General features: G+C 35.4%; 1 pseudogene; it reads left to right on the top strand.

Moving 5' to 3' along the window:
- Window positions 1-6,323: 6,323 nt before the first annotated feature.
- The window catches only part of LOC123613197 (pancreatic progenitor cell differentiation and proliferation factor pseudogene), a 67,130-nt pseudogene continuing 46,033 nt past the window's right edge, over window positions 6,324-27,420 (top strand).

Raw genomic sequence — 27,420 nt, 5'->3', positions numbered from 1 at the left:
ACAGTGGTTGTATCCATGGAAACAGCCCTAGATCATGAAGCAGAACACTGACTTCTCTGGAGTGAAGTTAGGATCATGGCAGCATGAATTGTTCTTTTTCTTTCCCCTTTGGTTGTTAACTAATTAGACATCCATAACAGACCAAAAGTGCCTCTGTACATTGTACCAGGACATCTGAGAGTAGGCGCATCTGAAAATAGGTACAAATGACCTCAGAGAGGGCTGTGGATCCAAGGGAGTCATTGAGCCTACCCTACCTGTCCCTGCCATGATCAGGAAAGGGGGAATCTGGAGAGTACAAAACTGAGTGGACACTCATGGGAGTTAGAGAATTTGTAGAGATCCAGCAAACCTGATGGGAGATCCCAGCACACCACTGGAGCTGGATAGAGATGACTTTGAAAGCGGAGGAGAAAGAGGAACCTCCTTGCCATGGTGACATTGCAGTACTCTAGGCTTTTGTTGGCATCAGTGGCTGCCTCTCTGCCAGAGGAGGTGGAAAGTGCAAGTGATGAGTGACAGGCTGCCCACCTTCATGAGTTGCAGCTGGAGGGACCCATTTGTCTCCAGCAGCACTTGGATTTCTGAGGAGGGATTTCTTTTCTTTGAGGGGGAGGAAGAGGAAAGGGAAGGAGGCAGACAGGAATGCCAGAGGGCACTGAAAAAATGAGTTTCCTGCTATCTGATTTGAGATTTACGCAGAAGGTCCACTCACAGATACCTGGATCTCCCTGTCAGATCATGGGTACCTCCAAAGTCCCAGATGCTAAGCCCACACATCCCAACTCTTTGTACACTCCTGAATGCAGCCTTGAGAGCCAACTCCAGTAGGAAAAACCAAAAACTTGAGCTATAGTGTCACCTTCTGGAACACAAAAGAAAGGTTTTTAACTACCAGCCTCTTGACCTGTAACAGCCAAAGTAAACAAATCCTTCACTAAGTGTTTGCTGTTTCAAATGCAAGAGCAGAGGTGCATAACCTCAAACATGAAAAAAATCAAAGAAATACAGTACCACAAAAAGAAAATGATAATTCTTCAGCAACTGAACTCAGAGGCATGGAATATTGTGATCTAACTGATAAAGAATGCAAAATAGCTATTACAAAGAAATTCAACAAGCCTTAAGAAAACTGAGAAAGGCAATTCAATAAACTCGGTAAATTTAATGATCATACTTTCTTTACTAGAGACTGAAGTTTTAAAAAGAACTAAACAAATCCTAGAGCAGAAGAATTCAGTGAATAAGCTGAAGACTGCAATAGCAGCTAGCATAGGTAACAGATCTGATGGAAGAATGAATGACTCAAAGGATAGGGATCTAGAAATGATTCAGTTAGAAGAGAGAACTAAGATTTTTAAAAAGGGCAGAAACTTTATGAGAGCTATCAGATTCTAATCTACCAGAAAAGCAAATACAAGATTAATTGTACCAGAAGGAGAAGAGAGAGAAGGGGGCAAAGAATTTATTTAGAGAAATAATAGCTGAGAACTTCCTCAACCTGAGCAAGGAATTGGATGTACAGGTCCATGAAACTGATCAAACACCCTATTATCCCAATGCAGAAAGACTCTCCAAGGCACATTCTAATGAAACTGTCAGAAATCAATAATAAGAAAAAATCTCAAAGGCAACCAGGGAAACAAAATAATCTACAAAGGAATATCCATTAGGCTATCACTGAGTTTCTCTGCACAAACTCAACAGGCCATTAAAGAGGGGAATGACATATTCAAAGTGTTGAAGCATAAACATTGCCAACCAAAAATTCTTTACCCAGCAAAGCTATTCTTCAGATATGAAGGAGAAATACTTTCCCAGACAAAGGAAAACAGGAAGTTCAACCCCACAGATTTGCCTTGTAAGAAATTCTGAAAGAGTTCTTCAAGCTAAAATGAAAAGATACTAATTAGTGTTACAAAAATATATGAAAGTACATAATACTCTGGTAAAGGTGAAATTAGAATGAGAAAACTAACTTTACACTAGAATGGTGTATTATCCACTTACTTGTAGTATAAAGGTTAAAGAAAAAAATTAAACTATAGCTACTATAATGTGTTAATTTATGGCATAAAAAGTGGTGAATTTTGACATAAAAATATAAAAGGGGAAGAGTAAAAGTGTAGAACCTTTATAGGTGAACGAAGATAAGTTGCTATCAGAATAAAAAAGACTGTTTTATCTATAAGAAGTTTTATGTAAGCTTGTGGTAACCACAAAGCAAAAATCTATAATAGAGACATGAAACATAGAAAAAATAGGGGAGATTGAGCAAATCATTGAAAACCACAGATTTACCAAGGTATGCAGAAACAGAAGAAAAAAGACAATAAACAAGCAGAAGGCAAATGATAAGATGGCAGTAGTAAGTCCTTACATAATCTTTCTAAATGTAAATGGACTGAATTCACCAGCTGAAAGGCACAGAATGGCTAGATGGATTAAAAAGAAAACTAAGACCTCACTGTATGCTACCTACAGGAGACTCACTTCAGCCCTAAAGGCACACCAAGGCTCAAAGTGAAGGGATGGAAGAGGATATTTCATGCTAGTGGAAACCAAAAGAAAGCAAGTAGCCATAATTTTACCAGAAGAAGTATACTTCAAGCCAAAAAAATGGTAGAAAGAGACAAAGAAGGTCATTATATAATGATAAAAGGGTCAATACATCAAGATAAAGCAATCATAAATATATGCACACCCAACTGATATATATATACTGAAAAATTAAGCAAATACTAAAAGCTGTAAAAGAAATAGATAACAGGATAGTAACAGGGGATTTCAATACCCTACTGTCAGCAGTGGATAGGTCATCCAGACAAAAAATTAACAAGGGAACATTGGAATTGAACCATACTTTAGAACAAAAGGATTCGACATTTATAGAACATTCTATCCAACAGCAGCAGAATGCACATTCTTCTTGAATGCACACAGAACATTCTCCAGGATAGACTGTATGATAGGACACAAAACAAACTTTAACAAATTTAAGAAGACTGAAATCAAACCAACTATCTTTTCTGACCACAATGGTATGAAACTAGAAATCAACAAGGGGAAAGCTGGAAAATCTACAAATATGTGGACTGACACATTTCTTAACAACCAATGGGTCAAAAATGGAATTAAAATGGAAATAAGTTATCTCAAAACAAATGAAAATGGAAATGCACCAAAACTTATGGACTGCAGCAAAACTGGTTCTGAAAATTTGTAGTGATAAAAATGCATGTATTAAAAAGTTAGAAGGAGCTCAGATAAACCACCTAACTAGAAAAAGCAGAACACATTAAGCCCAAATTTACCAGAAGGAAGGAAATAATAAGGATCAGGGAAGAAATAAATGAAATAGAAAAGATCAGCAAAGCCAAGAGCTGATTCTTCAAAAAGATTAAAAAACAGACAAACCTTTAGCTTGACTAAGAATAAAAGAAGACTCAAATAAAATTAGAAATGAAAGAGAACACGTTACAGCTGATACTATAGAAATGCATATGGTCATAAAAAGACTTATGAATAATTATTGCCAACAAATTAGATAATCTAGAAGTTAAGTTTCTAGAAACACAACCTACTAGACTGAATCAGGAAGAATTAGTAAATCTGAACAGATCAATAACATGTAAAGGGATTGAAACAGTAATCAAAACCCTCCCAACATGGAAAACCCCAGGACCAGATGGTTTCACTGGTGAATTCTGCCAAACATTAAAAAAATTAACACCAGCCCTCCTCAAACTCTTCCAAAAAATTGAGAGAGACGGAACACTTTCAAATTTATTCTACAAGGCCAGCATTACCCTGATACCAAAGCCAGACAAGGACACCACAAGAAAATAAAACTGTAGACTAATATCCCTGATAAATATAGGAGCAAAATTCTCAACAAAATGTTAGCAGACTGAATTCAAGAACACATTAAAAAGGTTTATACACCATGACCAAGTAGGATATATCCCTAGAGTACAAGGATGGTTTGCCACATGAGAAACAAAAAAGAAGGTAATACATCATACCAAAAAAAAGGTAAAAATCGTATTTTCGTGATCATCTCAGTAGATGAAAAGCATTTGACAAAATACAATATCCTTTCATAATGAAAATCCTCAACAAAAGATGTATAGAAGGATCATACTTCAACATAATAAAGGCCATATATGACAACCCACAATAAATCATACTTAATGGTGAAAGATTGAAAGCTTTCCCTCTAAGATCAAGAACAACACAAGGATGCCCACACTCACCATTCTTACCCAGTATAGTATTGGAAGTCCTAGCTAAGGCAATTAGGTAAGACAGAGAAAGAAATGGCATCCAAATTGAGAAGGAATAAATAAAACTGTTGCTATATGCAGATGATATAATTTTGTATATAGAAAATATTGAATCAACCAAAAAATTGAAACTAACCAACAATTTCGTTAAAGTGCAGGATACAAAGTCAACATAGAAAAAACAGTTTCTTTTCTATACACTAATGATGAAACATTTGGAAAATAAAATGATCTCATTCACTATAGCTTCAAAAACAATACTTAAAAATAAATTTAACTATGGAACTGAACAATCTATACAATAAAAACTACAGGACATTGCTGAAAGAAATCAAAGACATCTACAAATGGAAAGACATCATGTGTACTTGGATCAGAAGAATTAATATTGTTATAATATCCATACTACCCAAAGACATCTATAGATTCAATACAGTCCCCATCAAAACAGTAATGTCATTCTTCACAGAAATAGAGAAAACAACCTAAAATTTGTATGAAAACACAGAAGACTCCAAATAGCTGAAGCAATACTAAAGAAAGAGAACAAAACCAGAGGCATCACACTTCCTGATTTCAAATTGTACTACAAAGCAATATAGTAATAAAAATAGTTTGATATTGGTACAAAAATAGACCAATGGAACAAAATAGAGAGCTCAGAATTAAACCCCTTCATATATGGTCATTTAATATTTGACAAAGGAGCCAGGAAACACAATGGAGAAAGGGTAGTCTCTTCAACAAATGGTGTTGTGAAAACTGGATCAACATATGCAGAACCGTGAAAGTGAACCACTGCTTACACCATTTACAAAAATTAACTTGAAATGGATCAGACTTAAACATAAGACTGGTACTATAAAACTCCTAGAAGAAAATGTAGAAAAGCTTCTCAACATTGGTCTTAGCAATTAATTTTTGGGTATGACACCAAAAGCACAAACAACAAAAGCGGAAGTCAACAAATGGGGGCATGACACACTTAAAAACTTCTGCACAGCAAAAGAAACAATTAACAATGAAAAGGCAACCTACAGAACTGAAAAAAAATTTTTGCAAACCATATATTGGACAGAGGACTAACATAAAAAATATATAAAGAATTCAACTCAGTAACAAATTAAAATTTGATTTTAAAATGTGCAGAAGAACTAAATCGACAGTTTTCCAAAGACATCCAAATGGCTGATAGGTACATGAAAAATGTTCAACATCACTAATCAGAAATGCAAATCAAAACCATAATGAGCTGTCACCTCACATCTGTTAGAATGGCTATCGACAAGAACACAAGAGGTAAGCACCAGTGAGGATGTGGAGGAAAGGGAACACTTGCACACTGTTGGTGATAATGCAAAGTTGTTCAACCATTACAGAAATCAACAAGGAAGTTCCTGAAAAAATTAAAAATAGATCTACAGAAGAAAAATAAGAAGGAGGGGGATCTAGATGGAGTAGGAGGAGGACATGGAGCTCACGAACACATTAAAAATACAGCTACAAATGGAATAATTCTCACAAAAAAAACTAACTGGAAAGTGGCAGAAAGATTCCTATATAACCAAAGCTGTAAGAAATATCTCCATGCAAGCAGGTAGGATGGGGAAACAAGGTATCAGGTTAGCACTTGCACCCCTGGGAGAGATCTGTTATGAAGTTTGTGGGTGGACCTTCCCTGCGAGTGAGCAGGTCAAGCCACAATCTGTAAATCCCAGTCCCAGGATCCTGGCACAGAGGGAAAAAGCCCCTTTGCCTGCTGGGGAATGGGCTGAAACAGAACGAAGGGCTGGAGAAGCCTATACTCAAGAGGAGTACATGTGTGCTGGCTTGCTAATAATCAGGGCAGAGAGAACCTTGCACTGGCAGCTGCCACCTCACTGCACTTCCCAGTCCAAAAGGGCAAACACCCTCGCCCTACTCACTCTACACCACAGCCTGGTGTGGGATTTGGGCAAAGATTCAGTCTAGCTATGGAGAGAGAGAGCTGAGTGCCTGGGTTTTGATCTAGGTGGAGCTATGGAATCTATTGTCAGCATGGGCACAGGGCAGCAGGTAAAGCTGCAGCAAATACTGTCAGAGCGTACATCAGGTGGCACCACAAGAGTTCTCAGTGGCTAAATGCTGCACCTTGGGCAGACAGATCCTGGGCAGGAGTACACAGCCATTTGTTTCTCAGCAAGAGTGACCTTGCTCCATCCATCCCACACTGCAGCTTAGCACTAGATATGGGGCAGACAGATCTTGGGAGAAGTCTGCCACAGAGGCAGCCCAGATCTAAGGTAGCACAGTCACCTCAATTCCTGCAGCCACGACACCCCAACCCCTAACACACTCCATACCACAAACTTGCACTAGATCTGGACAAACAGAGAAGGAGACATGACCTTGGGATGCCTCTCAACAGAACTGCAGGCATCTATACAGGTGGCACATAAGTCCTCTGTAACTGCAGAGACCTCACTTGCTTCAGCAATTGCCTCCTTTGGGGCATGGCACACATTCAAGGGCGACAGAGCTGATAGAACCCAACCCTCAGGGCTTCTACTCCAACAACTGGGGAGCAGACCCTGTCCCCAACAGGGTGGTGACCGCCAAGTAGCAAAGATGAAGCCCTGCCTCAAATCCAGCACAGGCTTTAGATACTACACCACCAACCACACCACTATCAAGTGGATAATGGCCAGCCTACCCTGAGGAAAGATGCGGCTGGTGTCCTTACCAAAACCACCCCTTGCAACAAAAATACTGGATTCACACAGTCTACACGGGTGTGCTTCCACATAAAAGCACCTCTTCAAGCCCACAGTAGATAACTGCTTCTTCTAAATTCATAGTTAGACAAGGTTAAGTAAAATGAAAAGGCAGAGAAACTACTCCAATTAGAAGAACAAGAGAAATCCCCTGAAATAACAAATAACGAAACAGACCTCACCAGTCTTAAAAAACTCACCAGTCTACCAGAACTTGAGTTCAAAAAGGAGGTAACAATGCATGACTGGGACATTGTATTGTACACCAGAATTGACACATTGTAACTGACTATACTTAAAAAACAACAACAAAGAAGTAATAAACATGTTAAAGTAATTAAGAAATTTTATCCATAGAAATAAAGATGACTATAACAGGGAACTAGAAAGTATAAAGAGGAGCCAATCAAAAAGAGACAGTTCACTTGCTGAGATAAAAACCAATCAAGAAGCAATGAACACCATAATAAATGACACAGAAGAACAAATCAATGATCTGGAAGATAGAATAATGGGAATCACACAATCAGAACATCAGGCAGGAAGACAAATGAAAAAAATTGAAAGTAACATATGAGATATAAGGATGATATATAGCATGCAAACCTATGCATGATAGTGGTCCCAGAAGGTGAGGAGAGAGAAACAAGGGGATTAAGAAAGTATCTGAAGATTTTACAGTTGAAAACTTCCCAAACCTAAAGAAAATAGATATCCAGGTATAGGAAGTACAGAAAGTCCCAAACAAGATGAACCAAAACAGACTCACACCAAGACATTTCATAATTAAAATGGCAAAAGTTAAAGACAAGGAGGATTCTAAAGGCAGCAAGAGAAAAACAAAAAGTCAGTTACCAGGAAACCCCCATAAGACTATCATCTGATTTCTCTGCAGAAACTTTGTAGGTCAAAAGGAAGTGGCATGATGTATTCAAAGTCCTGAAAGGGAAAAGACTGTAACCCAGGATACTCTTGCTGGGGCAAGATTATCAATGGACTAGAAGGAGAGATAAAGAATTTCTCAGGAAAGCAAAAACTAAAAGAATTCAGCAATACTAAACCTACTGTAAAAGAAATATTGAAGGGTTTTCTCTAAATGGAAAAGAAGAATCTATAAGAAAGGGAAAAATCATAATAGGAAAGGCAAATATATAAAACTGTTGAAGATCACTTAAATAAGCCAGGACATGGATTAAAAAAGTTGTAAAAGTGATTACAGCTATAATAAACAAGAGAAGTATAGGCATGAAGATTTAAATTAGGGCATCAAAAGCACAGAATGTGGGGAAGGGGAGTACAAAAATATAAATCTTCTAGAATGTGTTAGAACCTGAATGACTATCAGTTTAAAGCTAGTACACACAGTTTTAGGTCAACATACTAAAATTCCATGGTAACTACATTGCAAAAATATACAGTAGATTTACAAAAACCAAAAAGAAAGGAACTCAAGCATACTACAGAAGAAAAGTTTCAAACCAAAAAAGTAAAAACAAAAAGAAGAAACAAAGAAGAACTACAAAAACAACTGGAAAAGATTAGAATGGCAATAAGTGCATACCTATCAATAATCACTTCAACTGTCAATGGACTAAATGCTCCAATCAAATGACAGAGACTGACAAATTGGATAAAAAAAAAAACAAAACCCTAAAACTTACAATATGCTGCCTACAGGAGGCTGACTTTAAGGTAAAAAACACAGATTTAAAGCGAAGGAATGGAAAAAGAGATTTCATGCAAAACAACAAGAAAGCAGAGGTAGCAATACTCATATCAGACAAAATAGACTTTAAAACCAATGCCATAAAGAAAGGCAAAGAAGGGCATTGTATAATGATAAAGGAATCAAAAAAGCAATATTACACTCTTTAACATATACACACCCAATATAGGAGCACCTAAAATGTGTAAAACAAATACTAACAGACATCTAAGGAGAAAAGACAGTAACAGTGGGAGACTTTAACACCCCTCTGACATCAATGGACAGATCATCTATATAGAAAATCAATAAGGTAATAGAGGTCCAAAATGACACAACAGACCAGTTGAACTTAACTGATATCTACGGGACACTCTATCCAAAAAAAACCCCAGAACACATTCTTTTCTTATGTGCATGAGTCATTCACTAGGATAAACCAAAGACTAGGTCACAAAACAAGCCTCAATAAATTTAAGAGGACAGAAACCATTTCAAGCATCTTTCCTGACCACCACAGTCTGAAACTAGAAATAAACCACAGAAAGAAAAATGAGGGAAAAACAAACACATGGAGATTAAACAATATGCTACTTAAAAACCAATGGGTCAATGATGAAATCAAAGAAGAAATCAGAAAATGCCTTAAGACAAATGAAAATGAAAACACAAAATCTATGGGATGCAGCAAGAGCAGTTCTAAGAGGGAAGTTCATAGTGATATGTGCCTCCCCTCGAGAAACAAAAATCTGAAATAAGCAATCTAACTAACCACCTAAAAGAATTAGAAAAAGAACAAACAAAACCCAAAGTCAGCAGATGGAAGGAATAAAGATCAGAGAGGAAATAAAGATTTAAAAAAATAGAAAAGATCAATGAAACCAAGAGCTGTTTTTTTTTGTTTTGTTTTGTTTTGTTTAAGTTTTTTAAAAAATTGGTAAATCTCTAGCCAGGCTCACCAAGAAGAAAACAGAGGGGACCCACATAAACAAAATAGGAACTGAAAGAGGAGGAACAACAACTGATTAACACAGAAATATAAAAAATCATAAGGGACTACTATGAACAGTTGTATGCCAACAGATTGCACAACCTAGAAGAAATGGACAAGTTTCTAGAAACGTACAGCCTGCCAAAAGTGATTCAAGAAGAAACACAATTTGAAAAGACTGGTCACTAGAAGTGAAATAGAATCTGTAATTAAAAAACAAAAACTCCCTGCAAACAAAAACCCAGGACTGGACAGCTTTACTGGGGAATTCCACCAAGTATACAAAGAAGAACTTATACCTATCCTTCTCAAAATATTCCCAAAGACTGAAGAGGAGGGAACACTGTCAAAGTCATTCTATGAAGCTCACATCACCCTGATACCAAAACCAGACAAAGACACTACCAAAAAGGAAAGTTACAAGCCAATATCTTTGATGAATATAGATGCAAAAATCCTCAACAAAATATTAGCAAACTGAATTCAACAATACACAAAAAGGATCATACACCATGATCAAGATGGATTCACTCTGGAGTCACAAGGATAGTTCAACATATGCAATCAAACAAAGTGATATACCACATTAACTAAAGGAGAGACAAAAACCATATGATCTTCTCAATAGATGCTCCCCCCCCCAAATTGACAAAATTCAACATCCATTCATTATAAAGTGGGTATAAAGGGAATATATCTGAACATAACAAAAGCCATTTATGACAAACCCACAGCCTACATAATACTCAATGGCAAGAAGCTGAAAGCCATTCTGCTAAATTCAGGAACAAGACAAGAATGCCCACCACTTCTATTCAACATAGTGTGTTGGCAGTCTAGCCACAGCAATCAGGCAAGGGAAAAAAAAAGGAATCCAAATTGGAAAGGAAGAAGTAAAACTGTCATTGTTAGAACCCTAAAGTGTCCATACAAAAACTATTAGAACTAGTAAATGAATTCAGCAAGTAGCAGGATATAAGACTAATATGGAGACATCTGTCACATTTACTTACACTAATAATGAAATATCAGAAAGAGACAAATAATCCCATTTAAAATCACATCAAAAAATACCACAAATAAACTGAGAAGATGAATGACCTATATGCTGAAAACTATAGAATTTGATAAAGGGAACTGAAGAGGATTCAAAGAAATGGTAAGATATTTAATGCTCCTGGGTTGGAAGAATTAATATTGTATTTTAACAATACTACATAAAGCAATCTAGAGACTTAATGCAATCCCTATCAAAATACCCATGACAGTTTTCACAGAATTAGAATAATCCTAAAATTTATATGGAACCACAAAAAGCCCAGAATTGCCAAAGCAATCCTGAGGAAAAAGAACGAAGCTGGAGGTGTAGTCCTCTAAGGCTTCAGGCTATACTACAAAGTTACGGTAATCAGAACAGCATGGTTTTGGCATGAAAACAGACATATAGATCAGTAGAAATGAAGTGAGAGCCCAGAAATAAACCCACATGCTTATGGTCAATTAATCTTTGACAAAAGAGTCAAAAACATACAATGAAGAAGACAGTCTCTTCATCAAGTGGTGTTGGGAAAGCTGGACAGCTACACATAAATTAATGAAATTAGAATACTCCCTCACACCATATATGAAAATAAACTCAAAGTGGTTTAAAGAGCTAAATATAAGACACGACACCATTAAACTCTTAGAGGGAAAACATAGGCAAAACCTACTCTAACATATATCGTAGCAACATTTTCTTAGTTCAGTCTTCTAAGGCAAAAGAAATAAAAACAAAAATAAACAAATGGAACCCAATGAAACTTAAAAGCTTTTGCACAGCAAATGAAACCATCAACAAAATGAAAAGACAACCTATGGAATTGGAGAAAATATTTGCAAATGATGCCAACTGACAAGGTGTTAATATCCAAAATATACAAACAGGTCATATAACTCAGTATGGAAAAAAAAAACCTAATAAAAAACATGGGCAGAAGATCTAAATAGACATTTTCCCAAAGACGACATACAGATGGCCAATAGACACATGAAAAGATGTTCATCATGACTAATTATTAGGGAAATGCAAATCAAAACCACCATGAAGTATCACCTTACAGAATGGTCAAAATGACTGTCATCAAAACGTCTGCAAATAATAAATGCTGGAGAGGATGTGGAGAAAAGGGAATTCTCTTACACTGTTGGTGGGAATGTAAATTGGTACAGTCACTACGGAGAATAGTATTCTTAAAAATAAATTAAAAGTTCTTTTAAAAATAAAAATAGAGCTACCATATGATCCAGTAATCCCCCTTCACAGCATATGTCCAGAGAAGATGAAAACTCTAATTCGAAAAGTTACATGAACCCTAGTGTTCATAGCAGTACTATTTTACAATAGCCAAATCATCGAAACAACCCAAGTGCCCATCAACAGGGACTGGCTTAAGAAGATTGATTATTTTATAATTTTATATAGCTAGCTAGCTATCTATCTAGATAGATAATAAAGATTGAAATATTGCCATTTGTGGTATTTATACCTAGAGGTTTTTAATGCTTAGTGAAATAATTCAGAGAAAGGCAAATATTGTGACATCACTTATATGTGGAATCCAAAAAATACTACAAAAAAAAGTATATACAAAACAGAAACAGAATCATAGAGAAAACAAACTTATGGTTACGAAAGGATGGGGGACAAATTAGGAGTGTAGGATTCACAGATACAAACCACTATACATAAAGTAGATAAGCAACAAGGATTTACTGTATAGCACAGGGAGTTATATTCAATATCTTGTAATAACCTATAATGGAATATAATCTGAAAAAATATATCCCGATCACTTTGTGGTACACCTGAAACTAACAATATTGTAAACCAACCATTCTTCAATAAAAATAAGAATAAAGAGGGAGATGAAGAATAAAGAATTGTTAGTAGTTTTAACAAAAAAAAATAGATCTACTATATGATTCAGCAAATCCACTTCTGGGTATATACTCAAAGGAAATGAAGAAAGGATTTAAAGGAGACATATGTACTCCCATGTTTATTGCAGCATTATTCACAATAGCCAAAATATGGAAGCAACTTAAGTGCCCACAAGAGATGAATGGATAAGGATGATATGGAATATGTATGCAATGGAGTATTTTTCAGCCATGAAAAAGGAGGCCGTCTTGCCATTTGTGACACCATGCATGGACTTTGTGCACATCATGCTATCACTTAATGTAAAATCTAAAAAAGCCAAACTAGTAAAAACAGAGTAATAGGTAATTACAAGGGGATGGAGGTGGGGGGATAGGAGAGATGTTTAAGGGTAAAAACTTACAAGTAGTAAGTAAGTCCTGGAGCTCTAATGTCCAGAATAGTGGATATAGACAATGATATTGTATTGTAATCAACAAACTTTCTAAAAGATTAGGACTTTATTCTACACCACTTAAGAAGAGGATCATTATGTAGTGTGAGAGAGGTGCTAATTATTGCAACAATGGCAATCAAATTATAATATGTAAATGTGACAAATTAACATGCTATACACATTACATTTATATTAAATTTAATATATGCAACATTATATGTCAAGTATATTTCAATTTAAGAAAAAGAAGCAGAACATTACTAGTACTCTAGAAGCCTCTCTTCTCCAGTCTCACTCTAGACCCCAAGACTAACTGCTATCCAGACTCCTAACAGCATAGATTGCATCCACTTATTACTGAGCATTGTATAAAATCATACCATATGGATGGTGGTGGGTACGTATGCCGGAGTGGAATCCTGGTTATATGGTTTGGCATATGTTCCCACTTTCCAAAATGGGTTGTTCAGTTTATATTCGAGCCATGTGTAAGAGTTCTGGTTGTTCTTTATCTTCAACAACACTTAGACTTTTTTTCATTTTAGTCATTCTGCTGGGTGTTGTACACATAATTCAACAAAACAAAGAAACAAAAGGCCTAGAGTAGTAAATGATACTGTTCAAACATCTCTTACCATTCTTAGTGACTCCTTGGTGGCTCCAGAACTCATATGGGAGCAAGTTCTAAGACATAAATGTATAGATTTGAGTTCAATTCCATGTACTGGCTGAGTGTAGTCTAACCATTTAGTGACAGTATGTTTTGTACAACATGGCCCTTTCAGCAATCTAACGATTTCATCTGGTACTCACTCACTGAAAGAGATGTTCTAATTCTAGAGGATAATCTGGCTGTGTAGATGGATAGGTTCTATGTGGGCCTCAAAATGGCATATTTCTAAGCAATTCTGACCACAGCTCACCTCCCCCTTATTTGCTGACCTTGGAACCTAACCTCACTTAAGGTTTATGTATTTGAATGGGCCAGGGAATGGGTGAACTAAGAAAACAGCCCCTGGGAAAAGCCAGGTTTACACAGAATCATACTATCTTGGTGCCCAGTAAGGAAACTAAGGCTCAAAGAGGTTTGCTGATGTGTCAGGACTAGACTTTTTGATTCCAAAAACAGTGTCAACTTTTCTAGGCCACACATCAGTCTTCAAAGTTAACCTTTTCTACCTTCATTGCACTGGGTCACATCCTCTGAGCTGCACGGCCACTACTGAAAAGTGCTGGGGCGAGCGAGCACACGTTCAGTTTGCACAGTTCCTTGAAGCAGCCCCTAGTTGTTCTCTAATATATTAGAGATGCCCTATTTTGAAGCACCTATAAGATAAGACAGGAGCTCTCACAATCTCTCGTGGGCATTGTACCAGTCCTGAAGCTACTGTCTCCCAGTTGAAAACCCTCTCTCTTATATGCTACTTTGTGATGCTTGGGCTAAGAGCACACCAGCCTGGCACTGCCATAATGGCTGGGATGGGGGGTGGGAGGTATTAGAGGGAGACTGGAGGCAAGAGAAGAAAGAGACTTGCTCCTTGCAGCCTGCTTCCTGTTCTCTCAGCTTCACTCCAGCACTAGCAGTGCCTTCCATTAGCAGCAGGTGGACCCCAGTTTGCAGCTACTCTAAAATTTGCAGAAGTAGCTTTCTTGTGCTCCCACCTCCAGATACCAGCACCAACTGATGAGTGTTCACTCCTCAGAGGGCAGACCCCAGCTATGTGGGGCCCCATCTCTAAACTCAGAGCCACCAGTACCAGCCCCTCAGGACCTTCTCTTCTGAGATCTGAATGTCAGCTCTGTGGTCCTCTGCTTTCAGCCTCTAAGTTCTAATAATTCCACCCTCTCCCCTTTGTTGCTCAACCCTTAGGGCTGTAAGCTGCTTCTGGTACTTTCTTCCTTCACCATATCTTAATGTGTCTTTTGGCCTTTTCAGTTACCCTATTAAATAATTTTTTTTTTATCCTTACTACTAAAAAGTGACAAAAATCTGGTGCGGTCTCTCTGTCCCCTGACTGAACTCTGACTGATGGAAGCACTTTCTCTTTCCTGATCCTTTCTGAGGTAGAACAGATGTTATACCCCCAATTTACTGGTCAGAAAACTGAGGCAATAGTGAAGTTAACTTCAGTTAATTAGTAGCAGAACTAAAATCAGATTCTTAAGTTTTGGGGATTTCATCTACCTTGTGACTCCTCCTGGCCTTTTCCCACCCTCTATCCCAGTTTGTGTATCTCCCTAAGAGAAGGGCTAAGAAAATGAAGATCATTTGGTCTGGCATTTGTTTTCTTTCTTACTGTGTTTGTACTCCAGAGTGACACATGTCCTGGACTCATCTTCTAGAATATTAGATTCTCCACAGAGGAGCTATTCTCCCTTTCTCTCTCCACCTGTGTCCCTAAATAAATGACATTTTCTCCACTTAAATTAGAATGCCCTGAAGGATTCCCTTAATTACTAGAGGTCTCTATTATCTTTGGCTCCTAATCTCTCTTTCCAAAGCATCCTGCCTCACACTGTCCCTCCATCAGGGACCCAAGGCACAGTTTTTCCAAACCTAATTAATTCACATGTTTCAGGTTTCCTGCTATGCAAAGCCTACACTGAGTTTACGGCTGCAGTGTGATTTTGACAGTTTGCACCAGCTGAATCACCCTAAGTAGCTATTACCTAAACCCCCACCCCCATAAAATCTTTTCTTTATACCCAAATCTGATGTTGCCAAAGTCACTCCAAAACTCTTTAGATTTTCTGTTAAATAGATGAATTGTGGATGCACTTTAACAAATAAATATTAAGGGTCTGTTAAGCCTCTCCAGAGAGGAGAGGCTTCCCTCCCATCCTTCCTCTCACACTGGCGACCTTTGTGTTTGGTGTGGTTACAGCCCCTTCTTCATCTTATCTGGTATTATATATTTTTGTGGTGTAAATTTTATCCACTAGATAGTTGTTAATAATAAAAATAATAATAATGTTTACTGAATGTTCACTACCTGCCAGGCACTGTGCTCACTGTTCTACAGGTACTCCTCATAGCAATAGTAGTGGGTGGGCACTATTATTATTATTTGACAGAGAAACTGACACTCAAGGTGATTTTGACAATGTCCAACCTACAACAAAAAGCAGTAGAGCTGAGATTTGAACCCAGGCACACTGATTCTAGCACCTGTGCTCTTAATATACCATGTATTGCCACTTGTTAAAAGACATTACTCATTTTTCTACTTTCTTTTTTGGATGAGAATGATGTCATTGACTTTCTTTTCAGTAGAATATGCATAGTAAGTTGCTGTACTATGAGAATGAGAGATTGGCTTTTTTTCCCCCAACAAATGATCTTCTCTTATATAGCTGCAACATTTTTAGATATGAATATAGGACACAAGTGTACTTGCCAGATATGAACTGAGTTGTTTAAAAAAAAAAGTCTAGAAAAAACTCAGACTATACAAAATATTTAACCATTATCTTTGAGTGGTATTACTCTGGGTTATTTTTTCATATTTACTGTATTTCCCATCTTTCTATAGTGAGAATGTATTATGGAATGTTGAAGGAATGGCACTTTTGTGCTAGTTTGGGAAGTCAGATTGGTCTAATTACGAAGAGACTCAGTGGTTGACTAATAATTATCTTAGTGAATTTGTAATCTCATTTTTTTCTAAGTTATACATATCACTGTTTAAAATGATTAATAGTTCTTCAAGGTTTATAATAAAAAGTAGCAGTCCAGAGTATGTCACCAAGATGAAGAAAATCCTGTGGTCCCATCTGGATTCAGTGCACAGTGTTGCCTGATTTACATCCCCAAAATGGGCTGTACAGGTCCTGGGGCACATCATGATGCTTGGCCAAGGCAGGGAAGTTAATTCGTAGTCTGTTACTGCTGAGGATTGTATTCAGTTCCAACTGTCTAGGAAGCCTGATCAAAGAATCTGGAGACTCCTAAAGACTCCACTTGGGCCAGCCAGTGGCTCTCCCTACCCCCTGACCTCAGAGCTGAAGGAGTGGCCTAGCTCAAAACATCAGGCTGATAGCAAGCCAGCCTGATCTGCCCTAGGACATTATCAGCAGTCATATCTGGATACTCATATTGAACTATAGTGAAGAAATGTCTTTGCCAAAGTCAGCATGTAATGTCTGGAAGTGGAAGCTGCTTACTCAAATGCACAGATACTAACATAAGGAATAAAGGATAACAGAAAATTAGGTAAACATGACACCACCAAAGGAAACTAATAAAGCTCCAATAACTGGTCCTAAAGAAGTGGAGATCGATGAATTGTCAGACAAAAAGTTCAGAATGGCCATTTTAAAGTAGTGAAGTCCAAGAACACACAGACAACTAAATAAAATTAGGAACACAATGCACTAGCAAAAAAGAAGTTCAAAAAAATAGAAACCATCAAAACAAATTTTACAGTTGAAAAATACAATGACTAAACTGAAAAAAAAAAATCAATAGAGCTTTAAGAACAAACTCAATCACACAGAAGAAAGTACTAGTGACCTAGAATACAGGACATTTGAAATTATATGGTCAGAGGAGCAAAAAGAATGAAAGAATGACTACAGGAATTATAGAACACAATCAAAAGAAACAAAATCCACATTATGAAAGTTCCAGAAAGAGAAAAGAGAAAGGGACCAAAAGTATATTTAAAGCAATAATAGTTGAGAACTTTTTAAGTCTAGGAAGAGAAATAGACACTCACATCCATAAGCCCCAGAGAATTCCAAAAGGTTAAACCTGAAAGAGCCTACCAAGACACAATAATTGTCAAAAGTCAAGGACAAAGAATTTTAAGAGTAACAAGAGAAAAAATAAATTATACAGGTGAACATCAGCAGATTACTTAACAGAAAATTTTCAGGCCAGGAGAGAATGTTATGATTTATTTAAAAATATTGAAAGAATGGAAATTCAACCAAGAATTCTATATTTGGCAAAGCTGTCCTTCAGAAATGAAAGGGAGATAAAGACCTTCCCACACAAAAGTTCAAGGAGTCCATCACAACTAGACCTGCCTTACAAAATATACTAAAGGGAGCTCTTTGAGTGGAAGGAAAAGGATGCTAATTAACATCATAAAAATATAAGTAGGTAGCATAAAACTCGCTGAAATGATAAAGTCAAAGTTCTATTCTATAATATGGTAAAATGATGTGTAATTCAGTTACAATTTTAGTTTAAAAGTTTTTTTTAAAAGCATGGTAAAAGTAACCATAACAATAATAATCTAAAATTGGTTATATAATTATAAAATATCTAAACTGTAACACTAATAACCTAAAATGTGAATGGTAGGAGTAGTAAAAGTGTAAAGTATAGCAATTCTACTGAAGTTGTTATCAGTTCAAAAGGATGTTATAATTTTAACATACTTTATGGAAGACTCATGGAAGCACAAGGGAAAAGCCTATAGTAATTATACAAAATAACATAAAGAAGTCAAATCTTACTGATACCAAAAGATATCAAAAGACAACAAAAGCAGCAGGATAAGAAAGAAACAGTGGATCTTTGAAACAGATAGATGCAGCAACAGGGATAGATGTAGAGATTATCATTCTAATTGAAGTTAGCCAGAAAGTGAAAGAAAAATACCATATGATATCACTCATATGTGGAATCTAAAAAAAAAAAAAGAAGAGGACACTAATGAACTCATCTACAAAACAGAAACAGACTTGTAGACAGAGTAAGAAATCTTATGGTTACCAGGGAAAAGGGGGTGGAAAGGGATAAATTTGAGAGTTTGAGACTTGCAAATGTTAGCCACTATATATAAAAATAGATTAAAAAGTTTCTTCTGTATAGCACAGGGAACTATATTCAATATCTTGTAATAACCTTTAATGAAAAAGAATATGGAAATGTACATATGTATGTATGTATATGCATGACTGGGACATTGTGCTGTACACCAGAAATTGACAACATTATAACTGACTGTACTTCAATGAAAAAAATTAAAAAATAAATAAAACAGATAGAAAACAATTAACAAAATGGCAACAGTAAGTTCTCGACTATCAGTAATTACTTCAAATATAAGTGGATTAAATTCTCCAATCAAAAAACATAGAATGGCTGAATGGATTTTAAAAAATCCCAAAAAACAAGATCCAACAAAATGCTGCTTGCAAGAGACTCACATTTGCCTGAAGGACATACATAGACTGAGTGAAGGGATGGAAAAATTTCAAGCAAATGGTAACCCCCAAAAGCAGGGGTAGGTACACATCTACCATACAAAATAAACAAACTAAAAATGGTTTTAAAAAAAAAGATTTAAAAGTCAATATATAATGATAAAGGGCATCAACCATCAAGAAGCAATAATAATTGTAAATATTTATGCACCCAACATTGGAGCAGCCAAATATATAAAGTAAAAACTAATAGCTAAAGGAAGAAATAAACATCAATACAATAATAATTGAGGACTTTAATACCAATGTCTTAACAATGGATAGATCATCCAGAGAATCAAGAAGGAAACAGCAGATTTGAACAACACTATAGACCAAATGAACTTAGTAAATATATACAGAACCTCCACCTGACAACATCGTATTCTTCTCAAATGCACATTATACATTTTCTAGGATAGACCATATGTTAGGACACAAAATAAGCCTTAGCAAGTTTAAGAAAATTGAAATATACCAAGTATTTTTCTCTGATCCACAATGGTATGACCTACACTAGAAATCAATAACAGAAGGAAAACTCATTAACACATGGAAACGAACTTTCTTGAACAACAAATGGATCAAAGAAGAAATTAAAGAGAAAACTTTAAAAATACCTTGGGACAAATGAAAATGGAAACACAACATACTGAAAACTATGAGATGCAGCAAAAACATCTAAGGGGAAGTTCATAGCAATAAACACCTATAATATAAGAAACAAAAGAACTCAAACAACCTAACTCTATACCCTAAGGATCTAGAAAAAGAAGAGCACACAGAGCCCAAAGTTAGCAGAAAGAAGGAAATAAAGATTAGAGCAGAAATAAATAAAATAAAGAACAGGGAAACAAAGAGAAGATTAACAAAGCTATGAGTGGTTCTTTGAAAAGATAAGCAAAATTGACAAAACTTATCTAGACTAAGGGAAAAAAAGGACACAACCCAACAAAATTATAAATTAAATAGGAGACTGACCACTGACACTACAGAAATACAAAGGATTATAAGAAGCTACTATGAACAACTATACACCAATGAACTGGACAACCTAGAAGAAATGGGAAAATTCTTATTAGAAACATAAAATCTAATAAGACTACATCAATTAGAAATAGAAAATGTGAAGAAAACAATTACTAGTAAGGAGATTGAATCAGTACTCAGAAGTCTCCCAGCAAAGTAAAGCCCAGGACCAGATGGCTTTACTAGTGAGATTTACCAACATTAAAAGAAGAATTAACACCAGTCCATCTTAATCTCTTTCAAAACAAAAAACAAAAAACAAACAAACAAAAAAAAAATTGAAGAGAGGTGGAAACACTTCAAGCTCATTTTACAAGGCCAGCATTGCCCTGATACCAAAGCCAGAAAAGGACACCACAAAAAAAGAAAGCTACGGGCCAACATCCATGATGAATGTAAGTGCAAAATTTTTCAAGAGAACACCAGCAAACTGAATTTGGTAGCACATTATAAAAGATCATTCACTATGATCAAGTGTGATTTACCTCTGGGTTGCAAGGATGAATCAACATATGCAGATCAATGTGGTACATCACATTAACAGAATGAAAGAAAAAAACCATATGATCACCTCAATAGATACAGAAATATCATTTGACAAAGTTCAACATTTGTTTATGATAACACTCTTAACAATTAAAGTACAGAAGGAATGTACCTCACACAATAAAGGCCATACACAGCAAGCCCACAGCAAACATCATACACAATGGTGAAAGACTGAAAACTTTCCTTCCAAGATCAAAAACAAGAGGAGGGTACTCGCTATCACAACTTTTATTCAACATAGTACTAGAAGTCCTAGCCAGAGAATCAGGCAAAGAAAAAAAAAACATTCAATTGGAAAGAAAGAAGTAAAACTATCTCTATATACAGATGATATGATTTTATACATAGACAATTGTAAATACCCTACCAAAAAAGCTATTAAATCTAATAGACAAATACTGTATGATTTCACTTATATGTGGACTCTGAAAAACAAAATGAACAAACGTGATGAAACATCTATCAAAATTCATCAAACTGTACATCTGAAATATGTGTAGTTTACTGTACAGGAATTATACCACAATAAAGGTGTTAAAAATATTTAACAAAACAGAAGCAATTGTAGATACAGAGAACAAATAGGTGGTTACAAGAGGGGAGGGGATCTAGGAAGGAAAGAAATAGGTGAGGGAGATTAAAAGGTACAAACCTCCAGTTGCAAAATAAGTCACAGGTATGAAATGCATAGTGTTGGGAATATATAGACAATAACTATGTAATATTTTTGTGTAGTGACATATCATAACTAGATTATGGTGATTATTTTGAAATGTATAGAAATATCGAATTATTATGTTATGTAACAGGAACTAACTGTTGTAGGTCAATTATACTTCAAAAACAAACAAACTCATAGGAAAAAGAGATCAGATTTGTGGTTACTACATGCAGGGGTTGTGGGGAGGGGGAATTGAATGAAGGCAGTCAAAAGGTACAAATTTTCAGTTATAAGATAAATAAGTACTAGGAATGTAATTTACAACACATTACATATAATTAATATTGATGTATATGAGAGAGAGTAAATCCTAAGAGTTCTCATCACAAGGGAAAAAATTTCCATTTCTTTAATTTTCTGTCTATATGTGATGATGGATATTCACTAAACTTATTGTGATAATCACTTCATGATATGTGTAAGTCAAATCATTATGCTGTATACCTTAAACTTATACAGTGCTATATATCTTATATCTCAATAAAACTGTAAGAAAAAGAGCTAATCAAAAAATCCAGTAAACATGTCTATACAAAATTACATATGAAAATCAGTAGTTTTTCTATATACACTAACAATAAATTACCTGAAAAAGAAAGAAGTAAAACTGTCTCATTTATAATAGCATCAAAACAATAAAATATTTAGAAATAAATTTAAGGAAGAAGGTAAAATATCTCTACAGCAAAAACTGTAAGATATTAATGAAAGGAATCAAAGAAAACACAAATAAATAGAGAGGTATCTTGTGTTTATGGACCAGAAGAATTAATACTGTTAGAACTTCCATACTACCCAAAGCCATCTATAGAGTCAGCGCTATACCTATCAAGATCTAATGGCATTTTTTACAGTAGTAGAAAAAACAAACCTAAAATTTATAGGGAACCACAAAAGATCTTTAATAGCCAAAGCACTCCTGGGAAAGAACAAAGTGGGAGGCATCACACTTCCTGATTCCAAGCACTATTGTAGAGCTAAAGTAATCAAAAAGTATGATATTTGACAGAAACCCGACACACAGACCCATGAGAAAGAACTGATAGTGCAAAAATAAACCTATGCATTTGCAGTCAACTAATATTTGCCAAGGGGGCCAAGAATCCTCAATGGAGAAAAGACAGTCTCTTCAATACACAGTGCTGGGAAAACTGGATATTCATATATAAAAGAATAAAACTAGATCCCTATTTTACACCAATCACAAAAAGTTATTCGAAGTATATTAAGGACTTAAATATATAACTGGAAGCCACAAAACTCCTAGGAAAAAAAATAGGGGAAAAAACTCCATGACATGGGTCTTGGCAATGATTTTTTTTAATATAATACCTAAAGCATAAGCAACAAAATCAAAGATAAACAAAGCGGAACTACATCAAACTAGAAATCTTCTGCACAGCAAAGAAACCAACAAAATGAAAAGGCAACTTAATGAGTGGGAAGAATATTTGCAAACCATATGTCTGATAAGGAGTTTATATCCAAAATATATCAATACTCATACAAATCAATAGCAAAAAAAAAAAAAAAATCCAATCAAAAATGGGCAAAGGACTTGAATAGATGCTTTTCCGAAAAAGATACACAGATGGCCAATAGGCACAAGAAGAGATGCTCAACATCATTAATCATCGAGGAAATGCAAATCAAAACTGCAATGAGATATCACCTCACACGTTAGAATGGCTAGCATCAAAAAGACAAGAGATAACTAATTTTACCAAGACTGTGGAGAAAAGGGAATCCCACCCTGTTGGTGGAATTTTAAATTGGTACAGCCACTATTGAAAACAGTATGGAGGTTTCTCAAAAACTTTAAAATAGAACTACTATATGATCCAGAAATTACACATCTTTTTTCTTTTTTTGGTATAACTATTTCTCCTTTTTTTTTTAATATAAAGTATAGTTGATTACAATGTCGTATTAGTTTCTGGTGTACAGCAAAGTGATTCAGTTATACATATACATAGATATAATCCCAAACTCCTAATTTATCCCTCTCCCACCTGCTTTCCCCTTTGGTAACCATAAATTTGTTTTCTATGTTTGTGAGCCTTTTTCTGTTTTGTAAATAAGTTCCTTTGTATCATATTTTAGATTCCACATATAAGTGATATCATATGGTATTTGTCTCTCTCTGACTTACTTCACTTAGTGTGATCATCTCTAGGTCCATCCATTTTGTTGCAAATGGCATTATTTCATTCCTTTTTGTGGCTGAGTAGTATTCCATTGTATGTATGTGTGTATATATATGTATATACATATATATATACATACACATCTTCTTTATCCATTCATCTGTCAATGGACATTTAGTTTGCTTCTGTGTCTTGGCTATTGTAAATAGTGCTGCTATGAATATTAAGGTGCATATATCTTTTTGAATTAGAGTTTTCTTTGGATATATGCCCAGGAGTGGGATTATTGTATCATGTAATTTTTTTAGTTTCTTAAGGAACCTCCATATTGTTTTCCATAGTGGCTACACCAATTTACATTCCACCAACAGTGTAGGAGGGTTCCCTTTCTCCACACCCTCTCCAGGATTTATTTGTAGACTTTTTAATGATGGCCGTTCTGACTGGTGTAAGGTGATGCCTCACTGTAGTTTTGATTTGCATTTCTCTGATAGTTAGCAATGCTGAGCATGTTTTCATGTGCCTGTTGGCCATCTGTATGTCTTCTTTGGAGAAATGTCTATTTAGGTCTTCTGCCTATTTTTTGATTGGCTTGTTTGGGTTTTTTTGTTATTGAGTTGTATGAGCTATTTGTACATTTTGGGAATTAATCCGTTGTTAGTCATATCTTATGCAAATATTTTCTCCAATTCCATAGGTTGTCTTTTTGTTTTGTTTATAGTTTCCTTTTCTGTGCAAAAGTTTGTAAGTTTGCTTCGATCCCATTTGTTTAATTTTGCTTTCACTTCTGTTGCCTTGGGAGCCTAACCTAAAAAAACTGCTACGATTTATGTCAGAGAATGTTTTGCCGCCATTCTCTTCTAGAAGTTTTATGGTGTCATGTCTTACATAAGAGGCTATCTTTTCTCCATTGTATATTTTTGCCTCCTTTGTTGATGATTTTTTTTTGCATCCCAAAGTGACTTTCTTTAAACATCACTAAGAAAAATAAGGCTTGAAACTCAAGCTTTATAGGAAAAAAAATTGTTTCCCTATATTTTAACCATTCCTTTTATGTTTCAAGTATCAAGGGTATCAGATTTCTATACTACATAATATATTATAACAAACTTAGTGGCTTAAAATAATGTCCACTTATTAACTCACAGTTTTTATGTATCAGGATCTTGGCAAGGCTTAACTGGGGCCTGTATTCGGGGTCTGCTGGGCTACTACCAAGGTCTTATAAAAATCAGATTCTCCTGTGGAGACTTGACAGGGAATGACTGGAAGAATCTCCTTCCAAGTTCATTCAGGTTGACGACAAGATTTATTTCCTTTCAGCTGTAAGATGGATTGCTCAGGCTTCTTACTGGTTGTTGTTAATGATTAATTGACCTCGATGTGCGGGTTTATTTCTGGGCTCTCTCCTCTGTTCCATTGATCCATATGTCTGTTTTTGTGCCAATACTATGCTGTTTGGATTACTATAAATTCATAGTATTGTCTGAAGTCTGGGATGGTTATGCCTCCAGCTTTGTTCTTTTTTCCTCAATTCCTCATCTTGATATTTTTCAAAGAAAACAAAAGTACTAATTTGAAAAAATAAATACACCACTTTGTTCATGCATCATTCTTTACAATACCTAAGTGTCCAATAACAGATGAATGGGTAAAGAAAATGTACATATATATGATGGAATATTATTCAGTTTAAAAAGAAGGAAACCCTGTCATTTGCAGCAACATGGATGGATTTTGATGGCATTACACTAAGGAAAACAAATTAGATAGAAAACAAATATAGTATGATCTCACTTATATGTAGAATCTTAAAAAAAAAAAAAAACCCTCAAAGAAAAAGAGATTTGTGGTTATTATATGCCAGGAGGCTGGGGGAGAAAGAATTGACTGAAGTCAGTCAAAAGGTACAAGATTCCAGTTATAACATAAATAAGTACTAGGAATATTTATTCTAAGAATTCTCACAAGGAATTTTTTTCTTTTCTGTTGTTTTTTATATCTATATGAGATGATGGATGCTAACTAATTGTGATAATCACTTCATAAAAATTACATAAGTCAAACCATTATGATGTTCACTTTAAACTTATACAGTGCTGTATGTCAATTATTTCTCAATAAAATGGAAAAAAAATAGCAATTTTCAGCCATTTCCTGCTTCTGTTTTCCCATTCCACAGCAACAACCACTTTCTCCTTTTAAAATGGTCTCTACTGATCTTTTGCCTTTGTTTTTCTGGATAGCATAATTATATTTGCTTAAGTTGTAGATATTATCTATCAACTTCTAGAGAAGATGAACATTTAGCTCTCTCTCAGTTTCTCCTCACCCTCATCTTACTTCTGACTACCAAGAAAAGCAGCAGTGATAAAAAAAAAAAAACAACTCTTCCTTCATAGATTTTTACAGAGTATAATTTTAGGTTGTCAGTATCCACTGTTTATTACCATCAGTTAAACATTCACCAATGATTACATTTCCTTTCCTATAAATTTATTTTCTCTGATGATTTTATTCTCTAGGCATTGGCTTAGTTTTCAATATCCAACCTTTAATTCCTAATCAAACACACTGCCAGTGTGTTAATCCCTTAATCCATCCACACAAAGTAATTTACCAATATTTTCTCTTAAAGATATCCCTTCCTGGAGCCCTCTATCTTCTTGCTCCAGTTTTAACTGGTTTCTGTCTAGACCCACTACTGTTGTCCTGGGGTCTCCCTTCACAATTATGTTTCCCTTACTTTGTTCCTGTGTAAGAATCCTGGTTCCTAATATCTTCCTTACCATTTACTCCCTTGTTCTGTTGAAGCACATCTTCCAGGAAATTCCTGAGAAAGAGTATGTTAAGTAATTTTTTGAGGACCTTCAGGTCTGAAGTGTCTTTATTATATTATATCACCAAATTAAGAATTTGGCTTGGTAAAGAATTCTAAGTTAGACTTTTCCCCTAGAATCATCTAGCTTTGTGTGTTGATATTGAAAATCTCATGTAATCTGATTATCAGTCTTTGTTTAAGTGACATTTTTTTTCTCAGCAAAATTTTTAGGATTTGTACCCTTGTCCTTATAGTTCTCTATCAGGATTGCCTATTATTTGGATGTTGAACCTTCTGGGCTGGTCTTCCAATTAAAAACAATAAACTTTTTATCTCCTATTTTCCAGATCTTTGTCTTTGTCATAGCATGAAGATTAAGAACATTGTCTCTACAAACAGCTGCATCAATGTTTATCTTAGTCCTGCTACTTAGTAGCTGTCTGACTCTGGGCAAGCCACTTTACTTCTTGGTGCTTTAGTTTCTTCTGTAAAATGAAGATAACACTACCCATCTCATAGGTTTTTTGGTAAAAATTAAATGAGTTAATATTCGTAAAGTGCTTAGAATAGTGCCTGACACAGTAAATTTAGATATTAATATTTTTGCAGTTTTACCTTCCAATATTTATACTGAAGTTTTCATTTCTCATCAATATTTCATTATATATTTCACAAAGTATTGTTTCACATTATTTCACTTCTTGACAATATTTTAATTTCCAAAAGTTGTTTAAAAACCATTTTATAGACTTCTTATTTTAGGATGCAGAATTTTCTCATATCACTTAGAATGTTACACATTTTTTTAAAGTTTTTTTGGTATACTTTTTTTAAGTTTTTTTAACTCCTTTGTTTCTGTTT

This window comes from Camelus bactrianus, chromosome 5 (assembly GCF_048773025.1).
Source record: "Camelus bactrianus isolate YW-2024 breed Bactrian camel chromosome 5, ASM4877302v1, whole genome shotgun sequence".
In the NCBI taxonomy this organism is placed as follows: domain Eukaryota; kingdom Metazoa; phylum Chordata; class Mammalia; order Artiodactyla; family Camelidae; genus Camelus; species Camelus bactrianus.
This window is presented reverse-complemented; position numbering and strand designations above follow the sequence as displayed.